At 51.2% G+C, this 6,350-nt stretch overlaps 1 protein-coding gene across 1 annotated transcript in view; it reads right to left on the bottom strand.

Moving 5' to 3' along the window:
* Positions 1-2,887, bottom strand: part of GLUL (glutamate-ammonia ligase) — a 9,814-nt gene extending 6,927 nt beyond the window's left edge. The window contains exon 1 of the mRNA XM_023203505.2: positions 2,253-2,887. The gene's annotated coding sequence lies outside the window, so the exon portion shown is untranslated. The remainder of the gene's footprint in view (positions 1-2,252) is intronic.
* Between the last annotated feature and the right edge of the window lie 3,463 nt (positions 2,888-6,350).

Raw genomic sequence — 6,350 nt, forward strand, 5'->3', positions numbered from 1 at the left:
ATTTTAAAGGCTAGCAGTTTCCTACAACAAAAGCTGATTCAAACCAGATTCTAAGGGGCATGCTGCCATAATTTCCATAGCTCTCACGCAAAGTTTCACTTAAGATAGTGAGCAAGAATCACAACATTATGGAATTCCACAAGAAGACTTCAAGTAATTAGGAAATTTCCACTTCGAAATCAAAAAGACTGGAATTTTAAAAGCCATGAGGCATACTAATAACTGCCAACCACTACCACAAAACCTCTGAAAGAACAGAAACACTGAAGCCACAACAGCCGAAGAGGAAACGTTCTCTCCCTCCCTCCTCCCTCCGTGGCCCAGGGTGGCTAGAAAGGGAACACATTGTTCTCCTCCAACGACTAGGGCAACGTCCTGAAGCACAGTGGCAAAGTGTCTATGGGCAACCGTCCATGTTTGCCCAGCTGAAAACATAACTGCTTCTCCCTCTGACAGCCTCACCACCCTTCCCCTTGGGGAAGACCAACACCCCAATATTGCCTCTAGAAGATTCAGTCGGCCAAATCCTACTTCCCACCTCCGTCCCAGAACCCTTCGGCTCCCGCTAAAAACTACAACCCACCTAGGCGGGCGGATCACCTGAGATACGGAGTTCGAGACCAGTCTGGCCAACATGGTGAAACCCAGTCTCTCCTAAAAATACAAAAATTAGCCGGGCCTGGTGGTGCACGCCTGTAATCCCAGCTACTCAGGAGGCTGACACAGGAGAATCGCCTGAACCCGAGAGGTAGAGGTTGCCCTGAGCCAGAAGACTGCACCACTGCACTGCAGCCTGGGCGACAGATCGAGACTCTGTCGGGGGCGGGAAAAAAAAAGCTACAACCCAATTTCTCAGCTGTCCTCTCCAACCTGTTACACCACCAATATCATGCACACTTTGTCCTAAGCCTGTTTCGGATCTCTTGCTCTTTTCCCTAAGCCAGTTGGATGCCAGCACTCTATCAACTGCTGCTGCCATGGCGCCAAGTTTATGCGGGGGGAATGGATTCTGAAGTTTTTAGCCGTTTCTGCAGCTCCCACCAACTCTGGGGTCGTCCTCCCTGCCCCCTCACTCACCCCAGCCACAGAAAGTCAAGCGTATTGTTAGGGTTGCCCTCTTTAGCCCTTCTCTTTTTGGAGTGGCGTTCGCGCCTCTCCTCTTTCTCAGACTCTAGCTGGTCCAAGCACCGGAGCTTTCTGGGCGAGGGCGATGGAGAAGGGGACAGACAGCGGTCGGCCCGGGGGGTGTCGAAACAGGCCGGTTGGTGGGTTAAGGTCTTAATCTTGACTCGAGATTTCTCCCCGGAGTTCACAGAGTAGGCGACGAAGCCGAAGCAGTTGGAGGGCGACCCGGAGGAGTCCGACTTCTGGTCGTCTTCACAATTTTCATTGGTTGCTTTCTTCGTGAACTTGCGGCTGGGGGAGGATCCCCGCTTCCCGCCCCCGAGGGAGTTGTAATTATCCACTTTGAGAGTAGCCCCTTCCCACTGAAATGTCCCTAAAGCGGGCGCCCCGCCCCTCGGGCCCCCGTCTGAATCTCAGGGCCTCACGGAGGTGGCCATACCCCACCGCCGAGGGATTGGGGGGGGGTCCCCGGGGAGGGTGGGGGCGCTGGCCGGAGGGAGGGCGCGCTGCTGCTGCCTCCGCCCGGCCCCGCTTCTCCACCGACTGCGCCGAGGCCCGGGCTCTCCATTGTTCGGTCACACTGTTAGGCCCCCGGGACCCCGAGGCGGGAGCCGGCCGCGCAAACAACGCTCACTGTTACACTCCGCAATCGAGGCGTCTCAAGGATCGCCAGAACCACAACGACTGCCCCACCACGAAGAAGGCAGCGAGGCGCCCGCGCCAACCAAGCGCCTTGTTTGCGCTCTGCAGGGGACCGCACCGCCACTCCATCCACAGCGCAAACACCACTGCGAGCCCCAGGGCGCGGGCCAGCCCAAAGGCCTCCAGGGGCGGCGCTTGGGCCGCAAGTAGTGAAAAGAAGATCAAAACAACTCACCCCGCCCTTCCCAGAGCCTGGCCAACGGCGCGCCCCACCAGCGCCAGCCCCGGCGGGTCCAAGCCGTAGGCTGCGGAAGCACGCGGGAGGAGGACTCGAGCCAGACCTCAGGCCCGGGCCAGAGAGGCCGCAGCGTAGGGCTGGGACTGGAGGAGCAGGTGGCCGAAAAAAGAGGCTGGGCGGCGCGCCTCGCGGGGTAGCAGGGGCGGTGCGCGTCGCTTGGGTGCCACCAGGCCGTCCGGGGGCTTACCTGGGCGCCGAGCAGGCGGGCGGGTAAAGGCAGGCCGCGAGAGCGAGGTTAGGAGAGGAGAGGAGGCCGTAGTGCTACTCACACGCTCCGCTCTTCTCCCACTCTCGACTCTGCAGGGCCGCTCGCGGCCCCGCACCCTTTATCCGCGGCCCGGGGCCGCCCCCGGTGCCCTGATTGGCTCCAAGCGGCCGGGAGCCCGGGCCGATCAGCTGATGCATTCCCCGGCCCAGCGGCCATTGGGCGAGGAGCCCGGCGGGCGCCGCTGGGGTGGGGGCAAGCGAACTGGGAAAGAAAGAAAGAGAAAGGGGCGTGGGGGAGGGGCAGGGCGGCGTGGGGGAGGGGAGCGGAGCCGGGAGGGCGGAGGGCGGAGGGCGGAGGGGCGAGCTGCTGCCAGGCCGGGAAGCCTTCGCTCGCCGCCCCCCCCGCCCGCTCGCTGGCCCGCCAGGTGCCGCCCCACGGCTCCCAGCCCGGGGCCCCGAGGCTCCCAGCAAAGCGCCCTGGACCTCTGCCCTGCAGTCTTTAACGGGCAATAGTTTTACGAGGAGAGCTCTCTGGGGAAATGCGGAACCAGAGAAACCGAATTTAGCGTTTTGTTGCGAGGGAGCCTCCGAGACCCGCTTCCCGCGGGCAGGGGTTAGCTTGAGAGGGAGCGCGGGGCGCGGGACTCGGGGGAACCTTGGGCGGGCCTGGGCTAGCATGAGTGCCGCTTGGGCCTGGGGACGGGTCCGGGTTCCCAAAGCCTGGAAGAGCCGCCCGCTCCGGCTCTGTTGGCTCTGGGGAAATAAACAGAACTCTGCCATTTCACATTTGAAATCAACGTGCTGTGTCTCTAATTTCACAGAGGATTCTGGAGGGCAGTAGAAACTAAGTCTGGAAACCTGTGTCATACCGCTGGCCAGACCCTAGGCAGGTCTCTCAGGGCCCAAGTTTCCTCATCTGCAAAATAAAGTGGTCATCGAAAACGATCTGTGGAACCGCCCACTAGATTTGAAATTCTGTGTGCAAACTGCCCCCTGAGCAGCCGAAAGGAAATCGAGGTGTTCACTTGCCCCTTTCGAAGTCCAGGAATTGTCAAGAAATGTCTTAAACGAATTCTCCCTAGTTTTGCTTTATCAAGTGCGGCTTCTTGTTAATCTGGAAAATGGGAATACATACCTCTCCTCTCAGCTTGCCATGATGGTTGGGAAAATATGTATGTGAACACAATCTTGAAATGGATGTTTGTCAGCAGATGCACAACAATTATATGTGTACCTAGAGACACAACATAGGTAGATAGGTAGGTAGATAGATATTGCTATCCGTACTGTTACTCGATCATTCTGTTTTTAGTGCCTGAAATCTACCTGGTGGTATCCAGCCTTTATTGCTTCTTTCAGTTTAAAGAGCACGAATTTATGCTTCCAGTGCCTTTGGAAGACGAAAGGAAGAAGTTTGTTCTTCTGGTTGTTTTGTACCGCAAATATGGAAAAGAAATGTTGCCTGCGACCACATACACATAACTTGGCTTCTTTGGTCAACATCCCTTTCCTTTAAGAGTGTATACACTGTAGTACTTTTAAATGACAGATGCAGCATTCATCTCAAACGGGTTTTTTGGGATGTTTCAGACTGGTGACATTTTGGATTGTGTAGGTTGCCTTACAAATTTCTTGTTAAATTTCAGTGCTGCCCCTTGAAGCATTCCATTGTGGTGGCTACAGGCACGGCTGCAGGTCAGGCAAACCTAGATTCAAATCCAGGCTTTCCTTTCATACCAAATCACTTAGCCACATGAAGCCTGTTTTTTTGTCTATAATAAAAGAGGGGTAATAATTGTTACCTTATAAAAGGATTGATAGTACATGCAGAAGAGATTGAGTAGTCCCTGGTGCATTGTAAATGTTTAGAAAACAGCAATTATAATTATCATAGGTCAAGTTCTATAATCTGAGGTGATTGGATTCTTTCTTTCCCTGTAGCGACTTTTGAATACAACTTTTCTGACTCAGTGTAATGCTTTACCATTCATTATATCGAACTGGACTTAACCTTGGTAACACAGTGCGCAGTCTTCATTTCTTTCTTTAAAGGTGTGAGTTTAAATGGTTGAGGAAGGGAAGCAAAGGAGGAGAAAAGTGACGTTTTTATTTTAAAAGATGTTTTTAATCATTTCCAGATACCAGACTAGCAAACCATAGCCAGAGCCTCTGCTACACACACCACCAGCACCTGAGGTGGGGATGGCAAACATAACAGAGAACGGAATGGTAAGGTGTGAATGCAGTTCTGCAGGCTAAAGTGTTTCTGCCATTTGAGTGCCTGCTTCCCTTGCTAGATGTCTTGACCTCATTGAGCAGTTTATTCATTGTCATATCCCGCAGTAGTGTCTAGGGTGAGTGTTCAATAAATGATATTTGTTAACCATATAGAAGTGACTGCGGCACTATCAAGAGAACACGTGCTTTGAGCTGCTTTTCTGATAATGGAAATGGATTTGCTTTGATCCATTCATGTGACCAGGGGCACGCTTTGTAAGGTTAGGAACATAATACCTATATAATGACCACTGACTCTTTCAGGAGTGAACAAGAGGCCTTGTCCTCCTCGGCCAGCCCCACATTTACTTAAAGTGACGAAATTAGGGCCCAGATGAGTCCAAGAACTGACCAGAGAGGCTTCAGCATAGGCAAGAAGTAAAAGCGGAAGAAAACCCTTAACTGGTTCGCCCCCAGAAACCCAGACTGTACTTTTAGAGAAGTTAAAAGTAAAACAGCCTGTTTCATCCAGTTTGACTTTGCTGTGTCTGCTGCCCTTTCTTCTCCCTCCCCTTCTTCCCTAAATTGCCACCCACCCCCATTCTTCACCCCCACCATAAAAAGAGCATTAGAATGCTTGAACCCATGAACCTTTCTGTTTCTTGGTACACACCGTATCAGTGCTGACAAGGGGTTCCATTGCATGTGCTTTGAAGTCATGTTTTTCTCTCTTAGAGTAGAATTGCCATGTCCATGGGGTGGGTGGAGTGGGAGAGCAATTACAGGGAAAGATTTTGTTCCAAATCTGCAGAAATAGCCTGAGATTAAAAGTATTTCTTCAGAGTTATTCTGCTGCCTGAAATAAACGCTTTGTATTAGGATTTTGCTCTACCCCCAAATCTTATCTCTATTAGGAAACAACTTTTTCTCTCTTTTTTTTTCTTTTTTGAGACAGAGTCTCACTCTGTTGCCCAGGCTGGATGCAGTGGCGCGATCTCAGCTCACTGCAACCTCCGCTCACTGCAACCTCTGCCTCATGGGTTCAAGCAATTCTCCTGCCTCAACCTCATGAGTAGCAGGGATTAGAGGTGTGTGCCGGCTAATTTTTTGGTATTTTTAGTAGAGACGGGGTTCAGCATATTGGCCAGGCTTGTCTTGAACTCATGACCTTGTGATCCGCCCGCCTTGGCCTCCTAAAGTGCTGAGATTACAGGCGTGAGCCACCGCGCTCGGCCCTGTCTCTGTTTTTTAAAGGATCTATTCTCACTCTGCAAGTAAGAAATCCTTTACCTGGCGATCTGGAGTGCCTTCCCAGGGCCTCTGTGGTTGCCTTGTACACATTAGACACAAAATTTAGGGTAGGGCTCACACCGACCAAACCTTTTCTGTTTAGGAAATGGAATTTTCCCTGCATATGAATGATTTCAACAGGCATTCCGGGAGACCTTTAAATCATGTAAAAGAGACACAATTGAGACTCAGCGTTGGGGAACACCCTGGAAACCCAACCCAGAATTGTATAATATTCTTTTAAAAATTATTATTATGTAATAAACCAACATCAATTCTTTCCAAAAGAATGGACCATAGTAGAATCTTAAACCAAATCAAAATAATAATAATAAAAATGAAGAAGAAATGAAACAGCTCTGGAAGTTGATAGCATTATTCTTAAACCATAATTTAGGGAAAAGCTGTAGTTGGCCAAGCTTTCAAATTTCACTTTATACAATTAGAGAAGGAAAGACTACATTATACTTCAGTTCAATAACTAGCACTGAGAATGGAGGAATTGTTCTTTATAGTCTTTGTTTGGTATTTTTCAGTTCAGAACAGGAAATTGGAAATTCAAGTCTCAGCC

The sequence above is a fragment of the Piliocolobus tephrosceles genome, chromosome 1, assembly GCF_002776525.5.
Source record: "Piliocolobus tephrosceles isolate RC106 chromosome 1, ASM277652v3, whole genome shotgun sequence".
Lineage (NCBI taxonomy): Eukaryota > Metazoa > Chordata > Mammalia > Primates > Cercopithecidae > Piliocolobus > Piliocolobus tephrosceles.